Genomic DNA, 26,434 nt, shown 5'->3' with positions numbered 1-26,434 from the left:
CACAGTTTCAAGAATTGTCAGAGTTTTAACAAGGTTTTACAATAGCCATATAAAGCAACTGTCCCGCCCTCTGGCAGCCATGTTTTCCAACAGACCGCATCAATTTTTAAAGCCATAAAAAATTTGCAGTCTTATTTGTTAATTTGTTTAACAATAGTCATCAATAAATAATTAGTTATTTTCCAGTTAATAGAATGGTATTGTTTTTCGGGAATTATAACAGATTAAATTGTTTAATAAAAGCTGCGCCATGAGCGCATGATACGCCCGTCGTTCGCCAATGAAGTAGTAAGGTAATAAATAACCCTTTGAATCATTTTTTTACTTCAGTTTATTTGTATTTGAATACATGGTTTATTTTATAAGTACATGAGCATGGAAATCACGAAATTTTGACGAACAAAGTCCCATAACTCTGGAACGACAATTCAGAATTCCGTCAAAAACGAAAGGGGATCAGGGTTTATCAATATTAAGATTGTGTTGAAATTTGAAAAAAATCCATCGAAGGATATTTGAGCTACAGTAGGACATTCAATGAAATCACGAAATTTTGACGAACAAAGTCCCATAACTCTGGAACGACAATTCAGAATTCCGTCAAAAACGAAAGGGGATCAGGGTTTATCAATATTAAGATTGTGTTAAAATTTGAAGAAAATCTGTCAAAAGATATTTGACGTAGCGTACGACATTAACAGACGGACGGACGGACGGACGGACGGACGGACGGACAGACGGACGCGGGGTATACCATAATACGTACCGTCATAGACGGGCGTATAAAAAATCCATCGGGGGATATTTGAGCTACGGTAGGATACATGAACAACAATAACATTTATGGTCACAGTGACCTTGACCTTAGAATGAATGACCTTGAAATGACCAGTGGTCATCTAAGTGTGCTTGCAAACCTTCATGTCAAGTTTGAAGACTCTATGTCCAAGCATACCAAAGTTATAACAATTTTAACATTTTAACATTTAAGGTCACAGTGACCTTGACCTTCAAATGAATGACATTGAAATGACCAGTGGTCATCTTCTAGTACTGGCCAATCTTTATTTCAAGTTTGAAGACTCTAGGTACAAGCATACCAAAGTTATAACATGAAATAAGAACTTTAACATTTTTACATTCAAGGTCACAGTGACCTTGACCTTCAAATGAATGACCTTGAAATGTCCAGGGGTTACTTACTAGTTCTGGCCAACCTTCATGTCAAGTTTCAAGACTCTAGGTCCAAGCATACCAAAGTTATAACAACTTTAACATTTTTACATTCAAGGTCACAGTGACCTTGACCTTCAAATGAATGACCTTGAAATGTCCAGTGGTTACTTACTAGTTCTGGCCAACCTTCATGTCAAGTTTCAAGACTCTAGGTCCAAGCATACCAAAGTTATAACAACTTTAACATTTTTATATAGCTACAGTAGGACATTCAATGAAATCACGAAATTTTGACGAACAAAGTCCCATAACTCTGGAACGACAATTCAGAATTCCGTCAAAAACGAAAGGGGATCAGGGTTTATCAATATTAAGATTGTGTTAAAATTTGAAGAAAATCTGTCAAAGGATATTTGACGTAGCGTACGACATTAACAGACGGACGGACGGACGGACGCGGGGTATACCATAATACGTCCCGTCATAGACGGGCGTATAAAAACACAAGAAAAACACTGGTCAAGTACAGTGTCTTAACAACATTACAATATGCACTATCAGGTGATGGTTTCTATCAGCATATGAATATATATTCAATAGAGCTTGCATTAAAAACTTAAATAGCATTGAGCAAGTCCTAAATGTTGTTATAATCTGATACATATTTTTAAAACATATCCTCTAACTAGCATCATGTAATGCAGGGTTGGAGAACAATATCCTGATACTTTCAGTTTTATATTTTTGGGAGCGCCATCTATACATTAAGGTTAATCCAGCAGTGAAACTTTGTGTAAATTCCAAAAAGCAGCTTAAGACAACAACCACAACATTTTGGGACTATATATTCTTAAGCCGAAAGACAGGCCCTTGGCCGTGATTCTGCCAAAACGTGTTGTAGCCAATCGTCCATGGTTTTGAGCATCATGCATGATGTTAATGCAACTGTGCTCGTTTAAGCAAGATCCACCCAGTAATAATGAGAGTTTGAAAACACCAGCTTCACAAACGGACAAACGTACGATCGACCAGTGCAATGCTTTACACTATCCTTTCCATAGTTTCCAAAGTTTAACCATAGTTTCCAAAGTTTAAAACTTAATACCAGTAAATTATATGTACCTCCACTTTCTTCACTTGAACACGCTTTCCGTCTAATTTCACCTTAGCTGCTTTCAGAAAAGGGGTAACAGTCTGTGTTGCAGCATTCACTGCAAATACATGTATATCATAACAAAACAAATCTAACGTTATTACTACTTAAGATTTCAGACAACCTCTTTTTTTACCAAATAATATCTTTTTGACACTATTTTTGAATACCGGATTTTTGGTATAAAGTATTAAATGTATTGATTATCCCTATTTGACACACGTATAGAATTCAACATACTATGACATAAAATATTAGTAAGACACTTATTTTGGTATATATTTGTGTGAGTCCGCTCAACTCTGAAATCAAATGTCCAATGAATATTGAAGCCTGAAGACTTATATCAGAGATTCTAAAGAATCTCCAAATACGAGAAACTAACCGATTTGATTTAGTGAATCAAGGAAATATCGTGTCAACGAAAATTAATAAATCTACACTACCTCTTGTTGAAGCACCTGTGGGCTGGGCTACGCCTCTTGACGAACATTGATCTCTAACCCTCTTTGGTGACGGATGAGTTGACTGATGGCTATTTCTTTTCCTTTTGTTTCTTCCAATGAATATCTCCACACAGTCATCATCAGATGATTCAACAGATTCTGCTGCTAGATTTGAATTGATCTCAGATGTCACAGCAAATTCTGCCATTTTAGAACTTACAGACAAAGACATTCCATTGCTATAACTGGAAGAATTGCCTTGTGATTGATTTGAATTCGAATCACAACTGATTAAAGGCATTGGCACATGCGGAGCATTTAATGGTAATATTCCAACTTTTTGGTCAATACTTTTCGTTACATCACGTGACAAGCCAATTGGTTGGTTTATAGGAACGGCCTTTTTTACTAATTTACATGCCCTTTCACCCCCAGCATTAGTACATGTCACTGAACTGCCAACAGCAGAAGGGATGCTTACAGTCGTAGGCAAATCCTGAACTGGTAAAGTGCATAACAAATTCGCCTCAGCTTTGGAAGCAAAATGAATGGTAGGAGTCAAATCAGAGGAAGAATGTGGTAAACTGGGCATTAAGTTTCCATTTTCAAAATCTAAACAAACTTCTTTAGAACCAAACAGGCTAAGCTGCCATTCGTTTAAAACCAAAAGCTTATTTTCCTCAAGGTTTTGATCACCAGTATCCTGTTTTTCATCAAACACTGGTTCAGCCATGGCCCCACATTGCGGGGTCTTTACTGTGGTAACCAGTAGTTGCTGCTGTTGCTGGTTGTATTGGGGCTGTGTACTCTGAGATGAAGAGCTTGGTAGAGGAATATTACCTTCCTGGGCAGGGTCTGTAGGTCGGCCTTCAACTGGTGGCAGTGAAGGGGTTAAAACAAATGGCAAAATGCCTGAACTGGGGCTAAAAATACACCCATGCTGTCCATTTCCATGCAAAGTGTATGTGTCTAGAGTGGAGTGAACTGGTTTAACATCGATTACACTTCCATTTATTGAATGATCATTATGATTCTCAGAAGGCAGGGCATACCAGCTTTGCAACAAAAGTCGGTCATCAGCTTCCTTTGAAGCATGTGATGGACTCAGTTGGTAAGTTGGCATCGTTTCCACATTTGAAGTGCATGCAAGCCCATTTGCAAGCAGAGATGAATTGCTTGCAAATCGAAGATGCTGATCAGCAGAATTCACAGTCATCATATTCTGAAGTAAAGAACCACTTCCTGAACAACTGGAAGGTGCCGTCTGAACATGCAGTATGTCCGGTGTTTTTGAATGATGAGTCCATAATATTTTTCCACATACAGAATTTGCTGTTCTTTTTCCATTCTCTGTATTTGTATTTACATACTGCTTAACTTTACAAAATACATAATTGTGTTCAGTTGCTGTTCTATTTCCATTGTCTGTGTTTGTTTTTACATACTGTTTAGCTTTGCGTGTACAAAATGTACCAAATGCATAATTGTGATCATTTGCTGTTCTATTTCCATCGTCTGTGTTTGTTTTTACATACTGTTTAGCTTTACCATATACAGAATTGTGATCATTTGCTGTTCTATTTCCATTGTCTGTGTTTGTTTTTACATACTGTTCAGCTTTACCATATACAGAATTGTGATGATTTGCTGTTCTATTTCCATTGTCTGTATCGTTTTTTTCATCCTGTATATCTCTACCACATACAGAATTGGGGTCATTTGTTGTTATATAACTCTGGTCTGTATATAGATTTAGAGACTGTTTTGTGTCCCTGCATACAGAATGGAGCTCATCTTGTACTGTGTATGCATTTGAATTGACAGTCTTGTTTTTGTTCACACATAAAGAATTTACCCAAGCTTGCCTTGGTGTGACATCTTGTTGCATAACTTCCGTTTGTTCTGATTTCACACATTCGGAGGTGAAGCCAGCTTGTTTGGGGTAATCTTGATCCATCCGTAAACATCCTGTTTGTTCATGTATTATATTGAAGCCATCTTGTTTTTTGTAATCTGGATGTGTCTCTTTACTAGGAATCTGTTCTTGTTTGGAACACGAAGAATAATAAACAGTAGCTGTATTATAGCATTCATCCGTCTCAACTTTAACACAAACAGAGTTATCTAGAAATTGGTCTGCATTTAAGGTCTCCACACTTACCCCAACTGACATAGTGTTTACGCTAGTTTGGGTTGTGGAATCAAATCGCTTTATAATCGCACTCTCACTTTCCGTGTCACTTTCCATGGCACTGCGTTCTGTCTCATGTTTTTTTGTTTTGTACTTATTGGAGGCTGCCAGAATAGGACTTTTCTGTGTCCGAGTCATTCTGAAAATAATTTGCAGATATGTTAATTCATAGGCAGATTCCTGTGACAGATATGGTTACAACACTTGTAAATGTGCAAAAATATTGCCAATCCCTTGACAGTTGCAATCATAATGTATAGCAAAAACTAATCTTGTTTTATGTATAAAAATGACCTCATTTCACAGTAAAACAGATCGACTGATGGATATTCGAAGTCACGTGTCACGTGGTCATCTAGCCTAATATCTTTTGGGATGTTAGATTACCTGGTTATTGGGCTGATTGAAAGGCATGTCACAGGATAATAAATAATACCTTAGACACTGAATCTGTAACAATTACAAATTAGACTCTAAGGCAGGGGTTTCAATAATATTGTTTAACCCTTTGCATGCTGGGAAATTTGTCATCTGCTAAAATGTTGTCTGCTGAATTTCTAAAATTAGCATTTTCTTTGATTTTTTTTCAAAGAATACTATCAGAATAGCAAACAGTTTGGATTCTGATGAGACACCATGTTTTGTGGCATCTCATCAGGATCCAAACTGTTTGCCAAGGCCTTCAAAATTAGGTTCCAGCACTGAAAGAGTTAAGGAGGCCAACTTGTAATTGAAGTTGGGTTCTCATCAACTATAATTGCATACATGCAAGATTGTCTTTGTTTTGCGAGGTCTGCACCAGAGTTTGTGATGGTTAATTGATGGAAATTGGCAGTAATTGCTGATGATTTTGGTTTGATATCATGACACTGGCATAATTTATTAGATATTAAAAGAATACCACCACGATTTGTGAATTGCATGTCTGTATTTGGGATAGTGGCAGCGTTAGTTGAATGTTAAATATAACATATAAAAGCAGGTGTGTTTGAGTAAAATCCCTTTTGACTACATTTCTAAGTTTCCAATTGAGTTTTATTGTTTTGTTTGGTTATACATGTGCAATGTATATGCATGAAATTTGATGATTTCAATATTATTTAGACAGATTTACAATGCAATCAATTAACTATTCATTTTTAAGGTCATTCTATTGGCCCTTTTATTTTATTTCCATAAACGATGAAATACACCTTTTTTCCTGTGGACAAAGAATTAAATTGACAATATTTACATATCTCAGTAAAACGTTAAATTAAACGCTATCCCTTTTCTGGCTGCAAAAAATGTGGCATACATGATAGATTTACCAGCCTTCATTACAAATGTTGCAGGACATATTACCTGAAAGATACTTTCAAGCGCCCAATTAACACCCTTAGCATTAAAAGGTTTTGATTTATTTAAAATACCTATATAAATACATCTTTACTCTTAAAGATAACAATAACACTGTATGCAGCTTCTGTCAAATTTAAACCTTTCCCACTGAGATGAATATTTTGACACATGTATAATCCCTCCGTTAGAAAGTTAAAATTAAGTAAAGACCTTTCTTACAAGATTCAAGTTTTTAAAGTATCATTTCAAACCCCTTAGATACTGATTAGCAACAAACAGCATAAAACCTGTAACCAACAGGCTGTTCTTAGCAGGTTTAATGCTGTTTGCACATAGCAATTTTCACTTTGCTTCTGAGTGGGAAAGGTGTTTAAAAGGATATACATGTAAACTTTATTGCCTCCAACCCAACAATTACTAAAATTCTTATACTTTATTATATTTTTATCTAGTACAAACAAAAGACATCTTTGTTACCAAATTGTAAATGGTTGGGTCCTAATGTTAACATGATACCTTGTATATCAACGCGGACCATTTTACTGGTACAACCCTTTCTCTTCCAACACAATAACAGCATTTTTGAGGGATTCTGCAGAGCTCCAGATAATGTTTTGGGAAATTCTTAACGTTACTACCAGATTTTCAAAAAGAATTCTTAACTCTGAAATTTTATTCTTAACGTTAGTTACTACTAAGTTTTGGAAAATAATTCTTAACTTTTCTAAATGACCTAAACATAAATAATAATAGTCATTTTCATGCAAAAAAATAAACATACTAGCAACTTTATTTATACGAGTTCAACAGTGTCTGTTCAGTATTATACAATTTTATTTTTCAAATACCTTCATATGCCCAAACTGTGCTTAGATTGCATGCCTTCGATGAATTTTGACATATATTTCACAATTAAAACAGGTCTCCCCTTCAATTTTTTCAACGATTAGACACGGGAATTGTCCCTTCCACTCGTTCAATGTTTTTTTGTTTTAGTTTGGACCCGTTGTGTTTTTTTTTTTTAGCTTTTCCGACTGTGTCGACAACTGAACATACAACATCGTATAAGATCTTTTCTATAATGTCTTTCTTAACATTCAACTTCGGCTCACTTTGCGTACAATATGTTAAAAGCGTGTTTTAGCACGCTTTGCAGTTTTTAGGACGCTCTCAGGGCGCCGCCATTGTTTTTTGACAGATAGACAGATACACGCCGCTTTTATTGGAGAAAAATGCACTTTGTTAAACAAACCCGATAACCATTCTATATAAGCACCGAAAATATCTTTAATGCGCAAAAAGAACTCAATAAAAATACGAACCAATGTAAAAATAACATTCGTAACCCAATTTTGTAATTCTTAATGGTACGGCAAGATTTTAAAATAAATACATAACAGACTTAAAAATAATTCGTAATTACAAAAATACGACCCTTTATCTGGAGCTATGTTCTGGACTATGCTTGTGTGTATTCAACCAGACCACAAATTTACGGTTTTATTTTTTTTTATCAGCCAAAATAGGTGTCTCTGACATTTTTTATTTTATTTTGTTGATTCATGAATGTATAAAAATGTTAAGCTATCACAGAATCAATATTTCCAACTTTAATAATTAATAGTCCTTGACTCTTGAGATTTGAGGTCTAAGGAAAGCCCTGTTAATTGGTAAAAAAAACATAATACCTTTGTATTGGTAACTGTTAACAAATTAAAGATTCTATAAACAATGCAAACACGTTAATTGAAATGTAATTGCTTTGCGCGTCATGCATATTTTTCAGTAACTTAAAATACACCGTTGGTCACCACTCAGGGCTCTGAAATTAACAGAGCGTGAACTTTCTTCGCAATACATCTGCCACTTGTATACAGAGTTTGTTAACTTATTTGTTTTGAAGTGCTGGTTTTATAATGCCATAATACTCGTTTTAATGATCGTTTTAACCCAAATTTACACTGCAAAATAGTCGGCAGTTGTGAACACTTTTACTTGCAGAATTTGGTGACAGCAAAAATTACGTGATAAATTGAGCATGAATCCAATGAGAAGACAAGAAATGATGAGAACGAGGCATAATAAATGTTGTCATAATACTCGCCAAAATTGGAAATGTGAAATTGTTCTTTCTTTAAAAAGTTTTATCATAAATTAAATTGCGTTTTTGATAGTAAAATCATATATAGACTGTTAACGAGCGAATTTTCAGTTTAATAATAATAAATAAGGCCGCCATGGTCAAGGATAAGGCGTTCAATACGGATGTCACCCTTTATGTACCAGTCCCCTTATGTACCACCCCTTTATGTACCACTATCTGATCCTTTATGTACCATATATATAATATATAGAGATAAATAGTATATGGTTTAATATGAAGGTGTGTTAATAATGAAATGTATTTTGTGACATATTATTTATGAAGTTAGAGTAATATTTTGCCATAGATTATATTTTATGCCAGCTTGTGTGTCAGTGACTATCTTAGTATAATTTATTAGCCCCAGTAGTAATAAATGATTCATATTCTTACCTGAAATTAAAGTATATTATAAAAATCCATTTGTCACTATTTATCCTGACTAAGTCTAACTAAACTGTAAAAAATAAAATTATTTCCTTTTGTAATGATATTTAGAGAATGACCTTAATTTTCAAACTGTGAAAAATAAAAAAAAATCCTTTAATCATGTTTACAAAAAATATAACTGGTGGTGTCATCAAAGGATGTCTATTTGTGGTATAAATAAAGTTATTAGGTACCTATGTAATTATAAAATTATCACGTTCATTTTCAAATAAAAAATCAAAGACAGGATAAAGAGAAAGTTTTCACAGGTTTCAAGTAATTAAGGTAAGTGTTGTTGCTCAATTGTTAAAGTGTGTATATATGCTGGTGATATTCAATATGTAAAACCATACCAACATTATTTTTTATGTAAAATTAAATAAAAGTATAAAAGTTTAAATGTTGTTGTTAATTGGTCTAATTATTTGAGGAATGTGTCACTTCTGAAGAAGGACCCATTTGGTTTGGGATGTTTACTAAAAAAAACATGACATTTCACACCTGGCATAGGTGAGGAATGTAGAGCTGTTGACCACCAGACAGTGTCATTAGTCTTCAGCATAGGTGAGGAATGTAGAGCTGTTGACCACCAGACAGTGTCATTAGTCTTCATTAGAGATACTGTAACCATTGCATAAGGTTCATTTCATTTTAGCTTTATCATTTTATTTTTGCTATTGGAAATAAAACAATGTATGAATGTGAACAAATTTCAATTCTTATTCATATTGAGAATTTTTATTTTATTTTGTACATGTACATTTAAAATTCAAATTTTTGGTTCTTTACAATTGAAACAAAATTAGAAATAACTACTTCTGTGAACAATTTCGACTTATAATTCTATTTTTTAATTTGCTACAGTTTAGATTCAAATATAGATTCAAATTTTTGGTTCTTAACATTACATAATGAATTGCAATAACCAGGGGTTTTTATCTGATTTTGGGGAAAGGGCCTGGCCTTTTTTGAGGGGAAAAAAATCGCGCGAAACGTCGAATTTTGCGGGAAAAAATTGTGCGAAAAGCTGGATCTTGGGGAAAATAAGCAAGGTCTAAAATAATCAATTTAACATATTTTACTGTTTTTAAAACAAATTCAATTAGATAATTTAATTATGCAAGATTTTTCTAGTTTCTACAGTGGATCAGGATAACTTATATATTTAAAGGAAAAAACAATTTTTTTTTATTTTTTTTTAGGGGAAAATGAAATCTAGGGGAAATTTTACCAGCTGAGGGGAAATAAATCCGAGGGGAAAGGGCCGATTTTCGGCGGGTCCCAAAGAAGGAAAAAAAAAACCTGATAACAAAATAGATGTAACATATAATTTAGAAATATTTTACTTAGTAAGAACTGAGTTACTAAGTTACTCAGTTTTATTTAACTTTTTTTTGGTTCTTAACATTAAATTATGAATTGCAATAACAAAATAGATATAATATTTAATTCTGCAATATTTTACTTAGTAAGAACTGAGTTACTAAGTTACTCAGCTTTATTTAACTTTTTTTCCACATTTTTAAAACTTTTCTGATAGCAAGAAATAAATGATTCAGTACAATGAATTGCAATGTTATAGTAGACAATATTTGTTTAACTCAAATTGACTCAATCAACACTTGTATTTGCACAGGTAATTAATGCCCATTCATACTGCTATGAATGAATGGACAACACCTACACAATATATAGGTGGTACATAAAGTCTCAAAGTGGTACATAAAGGGACTGGTACATAAAGGGACTGGTACATAAGGGGTCACACCCGTTCAATACACATGGATATGGACCGTCCTGACCCGCTTTATTTTCGTACGCTAAATAATTGCTCATATCGGAAATACGTTTGTTCTTCAATGCAAACACTACTTTGATGGAAAAACAAACATCGCATATTGTTTAAAACTCATAATAGTAATCAACCTCATGTCTGTATTGTTTATTTGAAACACTTTTTTCTTGTTTGTTTTGCTCAAACCGGAAGCAGGAATTTTTATGGAACCATACGGTCACATTTCAAAACGGCTGCAACGCTTAGTCTGGTTCCCAAGGTAAAACTAATTTTACAAAATAATATTATATTCAAATTTCTATGTAATTAAATGTTAAAGCGTTCTGTTTTATGTCTATGACAATATTGTGTACGTGACATATATAAACGTTAACTCTAATGAGCATGAACTAATATTAATAACAACACAACACGTGTTACTGCTATAAGACGTTTAAAGGGGCCTTTTCACGTTTTGGTAAATTGAAACAATTAAACAAAGTTGTTTCAGATTCGCAAATTTTCGTTTAAGTTATGATAATTGTGAGGAAATATTAATACTGAACATTTACCATGCTCTCAAATATCCATATTTACGGTTGTCAATCACTAATCGTCCTGACAGTGTTCTATATCCTGTATCTTGGTTTATGATCGGGTTATTGCGGGGATCTGGGATTGACAGTGGTTCCACTTGGGGGCTATCATGAGGGTATTCATCAGGCTGCAGAACTAAGGCGTCAATGTCTCGCAGTCTAGCGTGTTTTGTGCAACACTGACCTGTTTCTGCGATACGTGCCACCATCGGCCGTTTGAACTACATGTATGTTCGAGCGGTCACTGTGAACTTTTATGACCCTTCCAACTATCCAGATTTTCCGAAACTTAATACAAACTCTGTCATAAACTGATAAAGGCGCTAACGTTCGCGATGTTTTGTCGAAGTTGTTTTTTTTTGTGCCTTAGATTGTATCATTCATGAGCGTACCTGTTTGTCATTGATTACTGTTGGTTGCAGTGCTTTATTTGAGATTGGTACAAATGATTTGGTTCGAAGACCAAGTGCTACTTGACTAGGTGTGTAACCGCACTGTAACGGGGTATTGCGATATTCGATTAGTGCTAAGTATACGTTGGTTTTCGTATGTAATGCTTTTTCATCAGCTTTTTAACTGTCCATACTGTCTTTTCGGCAAAACCATTGCTTTGTGGATGACCTGGCGAGGACGTTCTGTGTTCGAATCCCCAACAATCGGCGATGTTTTTTTAATTCGGCGCACGGAAATTGAGGGCCATTGTCCGATATCAGATTATCGAGAATTGGCGTTCTTGACAGGTGTTTTTGCCATTTCGTTGTATGTGATCGTGTGTTTGGTAAATGGCCAATTCCAAAGATCCTACTATAGTAGTCGACCGTTAACAGGTATTCTTTTAATGCGGTCGTTATTAAAGATTCTGGGGCATATCCATATCTGTGAGTAAGGCAAGTCGGGCAATTAGTGTCGTAATCGGTTATTTGCTTAGACATGCCAGGACAAAACAACGGATCTTTGGCACGTTTAAATGTCTCCGTAATTCTCTAGTGTGACGAATGAACTTTTTGTACCAGTTCATTTCGCAGAGACTTTGGGATAACCCATTTGTGACCTCTGAATATCAGACCATCCTCCGAGCTTATTCAGTACAGAGAATCATGCCACGAAAAGTGCTCATTCAGGCTGGCTTGGCTGAAGCATATTTACAGTTACCGCTGATGGGCCACATGTGGGCTGTGGTCAATCTCTCAGCATGGTTGGGTAATTAGGGGCCATAAAACTGTCATACAACTGCACAGGACCGGTGTGGTTTCAAGTTGCTTCCAAGTACTGTTTAACCAAGTATTCTAATAATTCTTCTTGTAATAAAAACCTTAAACAGTTTTACATGTTTTCACGCTATATGTTTAGACTGATAAGTTAATTAAAATACAGTAAAATATATAATTTCAAGATATATAAAATACATGGAATATTTCAAAATTCAGAATTCATATTCATAAAAAATAGGTACATGTATGAACAATATGTACTGGAGTATTGACATTTGAGACATTTTGCTTCATTATTAATTTCAAAATGTATTGTTTGCAATAAAAACAAAACAAAATATCCAGACAAAAATGTCACACAAGTTTATTCACAGATCAATGCAGTAATTAAGCTCACAGTGTGCATTGTTTTGCTAATCATGCTAAAAGGTCACATTTAAAGATATTTATTCGAAGTTAACACTGACATAACACTAATCTCTGGCAGTTAACTACATTTTTGACAAGGAACTGACAAAAATGCTCATTATCGACACAGTGCATCCTTCGATGTTGTATGCACGAGATTTTAAACATAAAAGCTTATATCTATTAAATTTTAAAATATAAAGTTAAATGACATGTTGAAAAATTTCTCAACACTACGAGTATAATAAAATGTACAAACAAGCAGAGTTAAAATTGTCCTCAATCATTTATAACTTAAGCTTAAGCTTAAATCTGTTCTAGACTCTCCAAAAGATACAACACTTTGTGTACAACGGAAAGCTCATTGAATGGTTCTTTAATTGTTTCTCAGGTTCTACTAAACATAAATCTTTTCTAATACACATATGAAAAGGTATAATCATGTATTGCTTTAAATGAGTCCTGAATAATATTGATAAAGACCACGTATATTCTATTTAAGAGATAATTTACAGGCCAAGTGAACAACTTACACATTACACTATTACAGAGTTATAGTACTAAGCAACTTCAGTCCTTAAGACGCCTTGAACGACTTTTCCAAAAATAAGTATACTCTGATCAGACAGCTCCTACAGGACGTACTTGATTAGGTTAAACTACGTTTGCTAATGTATGAGCAAACAATGCTTGGCAAAAATATATAATGACATAAATTATGCAATACACATTTTTGTTATTTTTGTTTAAGTATACAAAACAAAAATTATTTGAAAATTCATAGACAACTGAGAAAAATAAAAGTGGATCTGCAATGGTAATAATTTCAAATGTTGCAATATACTTATCTTGATTTAAAATTAGAGTCTACTTTCTTTCATTGCATAATGTTAAACATACAAGACTATGTTACATTAATAAATCTGTCTCTCATAACTTACAATAATTATTTATTGTTAAAGGGGCCTTTTCACAGACTTTGACAGGTTTTGGAAGTTTGTCATTCAAAGCTTTATATTGATAAATGTAAGCATTGTATCTAAAAAGCTACAGTAAAAAATCAAGAATAACATTAAAAAAAGAAAAAAAAGAAAACCCTCAGCAGGGCTCGAACCACAAACCCCTGGAGTTCTGGAGTAAAATGTCTACCACTTCGACAACTCGGCCATCCTTCCTGATACAATGTCGGATGTATTTTATACCTTATCTAAGCAATCCTCGTAGTTTTCAGATGTCCGTAGAAATGATTGTTGTTGAAAAAATTCACACAATTGCCTCGCAATGTTTATTATGCACAAGGTATAAAATCTCGATTTCCGACAATTTTTTGCATGTGCTTCCACGAGTAGTGAATAAAACACTGTGTAGCTGTTTAATACTAGAAACGCAGAAGGTACCTCAGAAGTGAAGTTTGGGCATACCAGCCAACTTTTTATCAACTTTTATGGCCCCTAAATTACTCTAATCATGCTGGGACGCTGACCGCAGCACACAATAATGGGCATTTTGCCATTATCTGTAACTGTAAATATGGTTAGAACTGACCAGCCTGAATGAGCGTTTTTCATGGCATGATTCTCTGGACTGTATTCGTCACGGTGATTGAAATATTCCGCATTCGACCGCATTTGCTCGCAGTTTCCGGTCAGCCATCGGTTATAGCCCGTTTAAACTTAAGATCCGTTATTTCGGTACGTATTATTTGGAGTCTGCGAACTGTGACGGATATTTGTTTACATACCGTGTGCACGTGACTATCAAGACGTTCAGTTATTTCGGGATATGTGTCTGGCAACGCGTGTCTTGACAAGCAGTCACTCACCGGCAATGTTTTGCCGAGTACGTGCTGTACATTGACCTGGTATTTGGACATTACAAGAAGTAATATTGATAGTCGCGGCGGTGCAGAAGCCATTGTCTTTTTCATTATTGAAGAAAGCGGCTTGTGATCGCAGTAAACAATTTCTTCTCTACCGTACGTGAATTATGAACTCGTTTCAACCCAGAAAGAATCGCGAGAAGTTTCTGAATGACGGCGTAACCAATTTCCGTTTCCGTTAATGATTTGTTGGCATACGCAATTGGTCTCTCGTCTTGCATAAGACAGCAGCCTTAACCATATTTGCTCGCGTCTGTTTCCAGTACCAGGGGTTTGTTAGGGTCATAATACCCTAGAACTGGCAACTGAGTGGTGATGTCTTTAACCATTTCATGTATGGCGTCCCACAGGAACTCTGCCTCTATTAAGGAGGCTCCTTATGTGTGCGGTGGCCTCGGCTAAGTTTGGCGCAAGTTTTGCAATGTAATTTACGAGTCCTAGCAAGGTTTCGACCTTTTCGCGGCTTTCTGGGGTCGGCAATTTTGAGATTGCCTTAATTTTCTTCGGGTCGGCTTGTAATTGTGTGTCAGAAACAAAGTGACCAAAGAATGGTACTGACTTTACCCCGATTGTGCATTTAAGCGGGTTGAATTTGATACCGCGTTCGCGTACTCGTATCAATACCAGTGTCAAGGTTTGATCATGTTCCTTTCGGGTGCGACCCTAGACCAGGATTTCGTGAACGAACGGGTAAATACCTGGTAGCCCCTCAAATATTTCGTAAATTTGTTGACAAAATATGTCGCTGGAGGCCTAAATTCCCTATTGAAGGCGCAAGTAGCGGTACCTTCCAAATGGTGTTGCAAACGCAGTATGGTACGACGATTCCTCGTCTCGTTCCACACTCCAGTATGTGTGTGTTAAATCCAATAAGCTTAAATGTGTTGCGCCTGACAATTTTGCGACAACGTCTTCAAGTGTAGACGTTGCATAATGCGGACGTCGTATCGCGTTATTGAGTTGTCTTGGATCTTGGCAGACCCGCAATGTGCCATTGGGTTTATCACTAACCACGATTGGATTGACCCAGTCTGTCGGTTCCGATACAGGCCTTATAATTTCGTCTTTGACCATTTCCTTAAGTTCGGAGTTGAGGCGAGATTTTAAGGCTTCCGGTATGCGTCTTTATGGCGTTACCACTGGAATCGCATCTTCGCGAATGTGCAATTTGCTTTTGCCCGGAAGAGCTCCGATATCTCTAAATAGGACGCCGTATTCAGACATGACATATTCCTTAGTCATATGACGGTCCTTTTGTTAATTGACCTCATCTGTTAATTTCAATACACCTAAATGAAGCGAAGTTTGTAAACCCATTAGGGGCTGTAAGCTGTTCACAATGTAAAATGTAGCCTGCGTCTCTGATGCTCGGTATTTGCATTTGAGATTTATTTGTCCAAATACACGTATTTTATCGCCTGATAAGGAGGTGCATGCAAGTCTAGTGTCAGGGGCGTTTATTTGGGCTTTGATATTGAGCGATTCGAAATGTTTTTGAGAGATTGTGTTCACGCTTGACCTGGTATCAAATTTTAATTGTTCTAACGTTTACGAATACCGTATTAGCAGCAGAAGAGACGGCGGACGATTGTGGTTTACTTACCGTATCTATGTAATAAGGTTGTATCCATTAATCACACGAATAATCGTCATGTGTATTTTCACTGTCACTGTCACCATTATCGACATCGTACACGTATTTTGATTTACACACTCGTCTCCAATGTTTTTGCATGTCTCTCCCAATGCGGAGCACTGTCTCCGTTCTTTGTGCGGCGGGTTGCCGCAGCGCTCGCACCGTCGAGCCCGTCCATTTCCACGATTACGAGCTTTCTGCTGTGCTCTCCTATTCGATGGTTGATCTTGATTGGCTTCTTGTTGAATTCCCCTCTGTACTGGGTATCGATCAAGTGCTCGATCTCCTCTTGCGCCACGTACGTGTCCTTTTTCACGTGAGCTAATGAGGTGTATATCTTTATGGTTGATTAACGACATTTGTTGTCTGCAGTATTCGAAGTTTTGAGATATCTGTATTGCTTCGTCAAGCGTCAGGTTTTCGCATTCATTTATAAACTTTTCTCGGAGTTTTTTTTATTATTAACACGAAACACAATTCGATCTCGTATCATTTCATCTTGCACTATTGCTGGTAATCGACAGTCAGTAATTTTAAGTTTGAGCCTTGTCACGAATTGTTCATTGTTTTCATCATTCTGGTTTTCCTTGTAGAATTGATATCTTGCAAAGACTGGATTTAATTTGAGTTTCACGTGTTTTTGGAATTTGACAAAATATTTTTAGTTAAGTTTTTCTTCTGTCAATGCACATGCTTGTGCATTTTTCTGGCCTTTTCCATTGACCTATATAAGCAAGACTGATATCTGTTCCTCTTCTTAATTTTCTTTTAATGGCCAAGAAAATATTAATTTGATGTGTCGCTCGGAATTTTTCCAACGTGGATGGTAGGTTCGAACTGTCCCAGTCCATAACTGGTGGTGTTATTCCAGATAGAGCCATTTCATAACTGTCCGTATGTTATTTAATACAAATTCGTTAACTCGTTTTTAGTGATCCGATTTTTCGTAGTTACAATATATCTGTTCTGACAGAATGTTTTATGTTTATGACACTATTGTGTATGTAAGGTTAACTCGAATGAGCATTAACTAATGTTTATAGCAACACAGCACGTGTTACTGCTAAGACGTTTAATATAGAAGTGTGGCATTAGAAAACAAGGTACTCGGTTAACGTTGGCGGGAGCCGTAGTCTGTTTCACAATATAAATGGTGGTACCTTTAGTGTATTTCATAATAGAACACATTCACTGATACCAAATATCAGTACATGAATGTTTATTTACGTATCTTTGCTTTTACCAATAATAAACGCATATTTTCGCACATGTACATTCCATATAATTGAGTCTTCAAGTAAAGACTATAAATGTACATATGTTGTAGCAGGAGAAACACACACGATACAAACAATCGCTATCATCGTGGCATAGTGGATGTGGTGTCCACCTGGCGACCGGTAAGTCACAATGCGGAAATTTTCCAGCGCCACGAACTTAAACCTTTCAATATTTTAACCTTTAAAAGCCACAGACGTTGAAGCTAATCCTCAACCTTATCCAAAGAAGCATAGTTCAACAGACCCAACATCCCTTACATTCGTGTCGCTTGTTAGATCCGTTACCTCGGTCGTAAGTAAAGGACCCACTAAGATGTTCCACATTAAATTTGGGCATACTATCGTTTTAAGTAATAAAACTTTAGTATTTATCATACAATTATACATTAAAACCAGCGATGAATGTTAACCACCTTGATATAAACGGCATGTCGCGTGTAATTTCTTGACGAAAAGGTCAATATCACAATAAGATGTCATGGTTTCATTTTTTAAGTACATTTAACTGCAAAATATGTTCACTATTCAGAGACCCGCTTGGAGATAGAGAGCACACAATACAACCTATTTGCTAATACAGTTGTTTACACAAAAGAGTTTTAGGCTAGTAGTCCATCTATCCGCATCCGTATCCGTATCCGCAAAATCATAATATATACTATATTCCATTAATCCGCATACGTCGAAGGTATCTTTCTTTTTTGGGAAAAAAATATATGGATAAAACTGAAAATTAAAATTGAGATACTTATTTTAAAGGACAAGCGTGAATTTAAGTAAATATAAGGTACAAATCATCATTCTGCCTGTAAAAGAACACAAAAAGTAAATACTTGAAAAATTTTCTTCTCGTGCCTTGGCTATGCTTTACCAAACATTTGAAGTGAAATCAGAGTCCGATATGCAGAACTGCGTTGGTTGTATAATTCCAGGTAATTTTCCGCGAATTCGATTAGTTTTTCAGTTGATTTTTGAGATGACAGCTTCCCTCATCGTGCTTAATGCCGTCCGTATCTTGTCCGCATTCGCATTAGAATGCTCACTTGAGCGTTCTTTGGCGGACACCTATTTTGCGTGCGGATATGTGGATGCGGATGAATGTAATAAGCGCAGTGCATTTCAACTGTTTCAATTTTTTTGCGGATGCGGATATGCGGATGCGGATGCGGATACGGACAGATGGAATAGTAAGCCTTATCAGGTATGGTTTTTTTTAAATCAATTTTTAGCTCCACTGGCCAGAGGTTAGCGGGGCTTATGTCATGGTCCTGTGTCCATCGTGCGTGCGTCGTTGCGTCCGTGCGTGCGTTAACTTTTTCTTTAAACATCTTCTTCTCCTAAACTACAAGTCCAATTCTGATAAAACTTCTCACAAATGTTCCTGAGGTAAACCTCTTTCAAATTTGTTCAAATTATGCCCCTGGGGTCAAATTTGGCCCCGCCCCGGGGGTTAATAAATTGAACATATGCTTATATAAAGCCTATTTTGTGCAAACTTCAACAATCTTCTTGTCTATAACCAGTGGGCATTGTGCTACCACATTTTATATGTAGTGTCATTTAATTGTTTGCTACTTTGTTTGTTCAAATTATGCCCCTGTGGTCAAATTTGACCCTGCCCCAGGGGTCACAAAAATGAACATATGCTTATATAAAGCCTATTTTGTGCAAACTTTAAAAATCTTCTTTTTCATAACCGTAGGGTCTAGGGCTACCAAATTCGTTATGTAGTGACATCTAATAGTTATCTACTTAGTTTGTCCAAATTATGCCTTTAGGGTAAAATTTGACCCTGCCCCGGGGGTCACAAAAATGCACATACGCTTAAATAAGGCCTATTTTGTGCAAACTTTAAAAACCTTCTTGTCCATTACCGTTTGGCATAGGGCTTTCAAATTTGGTATCTAGTGACATCTAATAATCCTCTACCAAGTTTGTTCAAATTAAGCCCCTGGGATCAAATTTAACCGTTCTCCAGGGGTCACAAAATTGAACACATGCTTATATTGGGCCTATTTTGTGCAAACTATAAACATTTTCTTTGGTATATATTAAAATCTTAAAGCTCTCTACGAAGTTTTTTTCAAATTAAGCCCCTGGGGTCAAATTTGACCCTGCCCCGGGGGTCACAAAAATGATCATATGCTTTAATAAGGTATAATTTGTTTAAACTTTAATAATCTTCTTGTTCATAATTATAGAGCTAATAAACTTGGTAGGTAGTGACATCTAATAGTCCTCTACCAAATTGGTTCAAATTATTCCCCTTGGGCTCAAATTTGACCCTTCCCCGGGGGTCACAAAACTAAACATATGCTTATATAAAGCCTCTTTTGTGCAAGCTTTAAAAATCTTCTTGTACATAACCATTGGGCCTAGGGCTACCAAATTTGTTATGTAGTGACATCTAATAGTTCTCTACCAAGTTTGTTCAAATTATGCCCCTGGGGCCAAATTTATCCCTTGTAGACTCCCATTAAAAAGTTGTTCAAGAAAATTTGATTCGTCAAAAACCATGGCCACAGAGAGTCGTTGAACTTTGCATGCTTATGCGTTTTTGCTATTTATTCATTATGGGGTGAATAAACTATTTTCTTCTCAAACTAAAAGTTTATCATAATACACATGGAATAACTTTTTTAAGTATAAGAGATAAATGCATACCTGTCGAGCGTGGAAGGTAGACCAACATGTTAACTATCCATAAATGTTAACCCTTTACCAAACGACACATGTTGGACTGCCCCAAATTGAAAGAGATTGCAAACGAGAAATAATATTGTAAAGGACTATTTATAAATTCGCTGGGTCGGGTAGAAATCATTGTGATAAAAGGACAAAGAACCTCTACAAAGTTATCATTCCTACTGCCTTTCGGCACCTCATGAACCTGAAAAACTCGTAACTTTATGTTTCCTCAGGCAAATATCTTCTTTGTACAATAAACAATTTCTTCACCACGTTAACAATCCTGCCACACTTATGCCTCAAGAATGAAGTAAAGTTTAGATGATCTACGCCATTAGGTATTTTGCATATGTCATGAACTATATAAGTAACAGAAACTGTGAAACCTACAAACACTTTTTGGAATTTTGGAAAAAGATTCATGATTGAATGAAGGAACTTTCATTAATCTTGCAAAGCATGCGTACATGTAGATTTGATCTTCAGCATCTAAAAATATGTGAAATAGAAAGAACGACAGTATCTTTTGGAGAGATAAATGTACCTACGTTATAAGCAAAGGACCTGTGCGACAATTTCCGGGCTTTTAAGTCTGTTTAGTTAACACCGTAGTAACGTTTTCCATATATGAAAATGCTCACCCTTCCAACTTTAAGCGCCCAGTGGGACGAGGGATAGAAAGAGAAAGTCACATGCTTGAGCACATTTCAATCCATGCGCATTGTACGCTTTTTTTCTCATAAAAAAACTGTAGAGCGATACAGGGCCATCATGGCCCTCTTGTTAATATTATTAATATCACTTTTTTAATAACATGAAGGATTACGGTACCCGCTCGGATTCAGAAAGCGTGTACAACTTAAGCGAAACCCCAGTTAAAAGCGCTATTCGTGTCAGGTACATGTGAAAAAAAATCGTATGTATTTTCGTAAATAACATGGGTAATCACCAATATTTAGGTGTTAATTTATTACAAATACCAAAATTACAAGTAGTAACAGGTAAGATTCCGGTAAGCGCGAAAGTGTTTTGGAGCGTGTTAAAACCCCAAATGCTGTTTTTGAATTGTGTGTATCTCAATCATGGCATGTTTAATTTTGAAATTTACTATATGTTAATAAGCATTAATTGCTTACATACTGCTTATCATTGAGGTGATAAAACGCAACTTATCACAAAATATATATATATACTGATTGTATATAAAAAGAAAACAGTCTGTCTCTCAACAAAGTTAATAGAGTAAACGGCAACTGATGAAGTCTTCTAGGTCACTGTATAAATAGTTAAGGTATGCCATTATAAAATTTACTTCAGGCAAAAATAGTTGCATATGTTTCGAGATTAATTGATGTAACAAAGATTGTATTTACTTAGACGTTCTAGGAAGTTGTCATGACGATATTTAAGAATAACTTAAAGGGTTATTTATAAATGTTTGCCATCATTATGTATAACGGTTTAATAGAAGAATATTAGCACAACGCAGATAAAAATTTACAACGCCTTCCTCAACGAATTGAAGACCACACTACGAAAAGCATGGTTCTAATCGCTTAAATGAAATCAACGCCGGAGAATCTTCGAAAAGACACTTCGTGATGCAAAATGGACAATATAATTGTGACGTCTAACTATGGAATGATGCAGCGGTTCATCTTATTGTCGTGCAAATATAAAGCATCAGGATTTCAAGCTTATAAATCTGTCGCCGTTAAGACATCATGGGGAACTACCATAGCTATGACCTTGTAAGAATTTTGATCAAACGAAGACCTAAATGTCCCAAGAAAAAACGATGGCAACAAATTCAAAAACAACACCACAAATGACTATGCGATGACGACGGATTCAACAGTTACAACAATAACAGAAAAAACAACGCGATGACGGTTAGTTCAACGACAAAAACAACAGGTACAACAATAGCCAGCCTCAATGTGAACCTTGGTACACAGATCAACGATATCCGACCGCATACAAATGACACGCTTATCTTCTTTACGGCTGCGATGGACCCAACTTGAAAGAAACAGCGTATTTACTTCGTGCCATTCACATACTCAGCTTGGCAACGTGCCGATCTTCTTCACGGTTGAACCGACCTAATAACAACAGCGTGTTCGCCGCAAGAAACATTGTGATGTTCCATCTCCAACTCCCGACGTATAGCCAGCCAAACGATCAACGCCATTTGACCTGTAATGATGTTCCACTCCATTTCCAGTGACATTTAAATTGATTAACATTACCTAAACTTATTTATTTCTGCTGTTGTCTTTGAATATAAGTATTTATTTAACATGTTATGTATTTATTTCTTATATGTGTACATTTTCATGAAATGGGGTTAGAATTATTTTATGATATTTTAGATCATGAATGATAAATTGTTCTTTAAAACTTAAAAGATTTTTTATGTCATGAAATGTGTAAAATCTTATTATTGAGGGTAAGGTATGTGACTTAACAAGTTAAATATTATATTAAATAGAAGTATACAAAATATTATACGCATTAGAAAATTGTAAACAACAAAAAAAATCAGTTGGCTAAAATTGCTACTATAAGCAATATCTTACATACAAAGAGACCAGATAATTAATGAATTAGCGAATACATGCTACAGAACGATATCAGATGACCAACACAGATGGTAATTATAAATAATGTCAAAACCGACCAGAATAACACACCAAGTTAATTAATCATTGCTTATTACGTTAATTAAACAGGTATGCGGTATGCAACCTGCAGTTAATCATGTTACTTCTCTACATTTGGGCATGTTGTTGTGCACAAGATACCGAAATCGACACGTCAGCATTGGGTGTTCCAATCTATATTAATACACTGTTCGTCAGTAGAGGTTAGTTAGAGCAAGAGTCGGCCGGTCAGTTCGGTCTCACAAGTTGTTATTGTCATGGGTTGTTTTGACCAGAATAACACACCAAGTTAATTAAACATGGCTTATCACGTTAATTAAACATGTATGCGGTATGCAACCTGCAGATTTAATGTTGTATGATTTCATAATAATAGCGGACTACCTTGCCGTATTTGTCTTTCGCATATCAATTTACTTCTCTAAATTGGGCAAGTAGTTGTTCACAAGATACCGAAATCGACACGTCAGCATTGGGTGTTCCAATCTATATTAATACACTGTTCGTCAGTAGAGGTTAGTTAGAGCAAGAATCGGCCGGATAGTTCGGTCTCACAAGTTGTTATTGTCATGGGGCCAATAGGCCATTACGTTTAACTTACAGTTTAGATTATTTTACAAACATTGGACACGTTGTGTAGAAATTAAACCGATAGAAATAAATAGTTATGAACATTGAAAAGGACTTTGTGTATGTTTATTATTATGTGTATCCATGACTATGCCACAGATGTTATGTTAAAGTTACAGTTGTTATTCGGAATGAAATCAGGACGATGAGCGGTATTCCGCGCCGTTTATCGCAGACAAGCTCTCAGTGTCGAACAAAAGGCGTGCTTTTCGCAATCGTTGTGACGGAAACGTTTGGTCTTGTGGCAATGATCTTACAGATTTCACTCAAACAAAATGACAAAACTGAAATAATGAGTAAATCGATTAATGTTCTAACATGTTGTCTCAACCCTTTAATGTATGTCTTCTGGTTTGCAGAAAGTCGACTGATATTATTTATATTTTTGCTCTCCAAATTCCTAGTTCATTTGTGGGACAGAAAAACTAGACAACAATAAATGGATTGAAAAGGGCTGGTGCAGAAGCTCCAACCGACATTTATTAATTGTAGCGTACTTCCCCTTTTGTTAAGCATACTGGTGTGAAACCTTTGATATCGAATTTACTTACTGCAGTGTAACCTATTCTTTTATACGGAAGTTGCATCACTCTTCAACAGGATTCATCACTGCGCAGATGCTTTATTCTTGCATAATATTTTGTATGCCATACCATATTTCTTGCTTGCATAATATGATATGCCATGTTGAGATTGTCTATACCCTCAGAACTTGGACTTTGTTGTTCGTCCAACTTTATGGGACTATGTTGCATATATTTACTGATTTCTTTTCACTAATTTGCTTACGCTTTCAACAATTAATAAATGTCGGTTGGAGCTTCTGCACCAGCCCTTTTCTATCCGCTTAACAAAAGGGGAAGTACGCTACAAATATAAATCAATTTATAAATCCTGCGTCTTATAAATTATAATTTGACATTCCTATCGAGATTGTTTCCAAGCCTTCAACGGAGAACAGCCATTATGAAAAGGGACATATTTTGCATTGAAAAATCAGCTCAAATTGGTCAACACAAACAATCATACACGTTATGTAAACATCCGAATGTGCATTATAATAAAAACTCCGATGACAACATGCTCGACAAATAAAACAAAAAAATCCGATCGTTCCTATTTTGTTAACGCTGAATCTTGAACGTGGTTATATCGAATTAATTGGTCAAAACGAAGACAATGTCCGAATTGGCTATTTCTATTATATATATTTTTTTCAGTTTATCTCTCGGTATTAAACTTTTTTAAACACTCATTATTCTACGCTCATCGCGAAACGTAAAAAGGTACTACACCTTGGTTTTATTATAAACACTTTTCAAATTTTGCCATTATGTCGGCCCGTTTTTGCAAAATATTTCTAAGCATTGACATGTGTCAAAATATAGTTAATATGGTCAACAGATTCGATGACGTCGATAACTTAAATAAATAAATGAATAAATAATATATATATATATATTAACATTTGGTGTAACGAGGGGACATTCTTTAAAGGAATATCTGTTCGATATACAAGTTACGTAATATGTGAAATGATTTATGTTTGGTACATTGCGATTTGACGTGTAGGTCTATATAATTTGCTGTCAACCACGTTGTATTTGTCCTGACATATGCATTCAATTGTTAATTTGTAATGGTGTATTCAACTACAACATTGAAATACTAATAATTGAAAGTATACTGTCATCTTGATAAAAATGATTTGTTGTTAGCATAAACAAACAGCGATGTATACGTAACCGAATTTCAAAAGGTTCGACGTAGGGTATGTCGAAATAATGTTATATTTTAGTCGCGTTTGCATTCCCCTCGCCATCGAGTTAACGAGGTTGATCAGTACATACCCCAATATGTCGGCGTGTTGTAATCTGAATGTAGAAATTTATAAAGAAATACGCATTGCATTGTTAGAGCTTGTTAGATTTTTGTTGTTGCTGAAATTTCCCTAAAATAGGAAGATCTTTCTTAATTTGTAAAATGTTGGCTTATTTGCCGTTCATTCCAAGAATGACATGCAAATTATTGTTCATGCAAGCATAAAATTGAATGAAGATGACAAATATATGCCTTCAGCTTGCAATTGTGCATTAAGTTGGAGTATGTTATAAATGGAGTATGTTATAAATGATCATTATATATATATATATATATACGAAATGATCATTATATATATATACGAGTCGCGTCCTGAGAAAACTGGGCATAATGCATGTGCGTAAAGGGTCGTCCCAGATTAGCCCGTGCAGTCCGCTAAGGCTTATCAGGGACAACAATTTCCGCTTTTATGACATTTACCGTTTAAATGAAGTATCTTCTTAGCAAAAATCCAATTTAGGCGGAAAGTGTCGTCCCTGATTAGCTTATGCGGACTGCACAGGCTAGTAAGGGACGACACTTTACGCACATGCATTATATATATATATAATTATACTCTATTAATATATATATATATATATATATATATATATATATATTACTATACATGTTTGAAATGAGAGTATACATTGTCCGTTTAGCATTATTTAACCATGTTGTTGACAGTGATATACATTCGCACCTGCGATCTGACTGTACTGTATTTATATGGATGTTATTTATATCATTAAGCGCGTTATTGTGCTTTGTGAAAGTTTCATTTAGCCGGTGATTGAAATACGGTTTCAGATAAGTATATACAATTCGCATTTTTCTTAAGTGTATATTGTAACTTTACTATTATCATCACCATGCTATACATTACAATTTATTATTCGAGTGGTGCACATTTATATTTTATGGAGA

General features: G+C 35.5%; 1 protein-coding gene across 5 annotated transcripts in view; it reads right to left on the bottom strand.

The window, feature by feature from the left end:
- LOC127850136 (PR domain zinc finger protein 4-like) overlaps window positions 1-26,434 on the bottom strand; it is a 134,222-nt gene that overhangs the window by 27,545 nt on the left and 80,243 nt on the right. For 2 of the 5 annotated variants that reach the window (XR_008035071.1, XR_008035072.1), the window contains exons 1-3: window positions 10,806-10,925; window positions 2,776-5,105; window positions 2,299-2,387 (exon numbers count right to left, since the gene is read on the bottom strand). The exons of the other annotated variants lie outside the window; for them this stretch is intronic. The gene's annotated coding sequence lies outside the window, so the exon portion shown is untranslated. Of the gene's footprint in view, window positions 1-2,298; window positions 2,388-2,775; window positions 5,106-10,805; window positions 10,926-26,434 lie in introns of those variants that run through there. 5 annotated transcript variants of the gene reach the window in all.

The sequence above is a fragment of the Dreissena polymorpha genome, chromosome 11 (genome assembly GCF_020536995.1).
Source record: "Dreissena polymorpha isolate Duluth1 chromosome 11, UMN_Dpol_1.0, whole genome shotgun sequence".
NCBI lineage: Eukaryota > Metazoa > Mollusca > Bivalvia > Myida > Dreissenidae > Dreissena > Dreissena polymorpha.
Note: the sequence above shows the minus strand (reverse complement) of the source record. Positions and strands in the feature narration are given on the sequence as shown.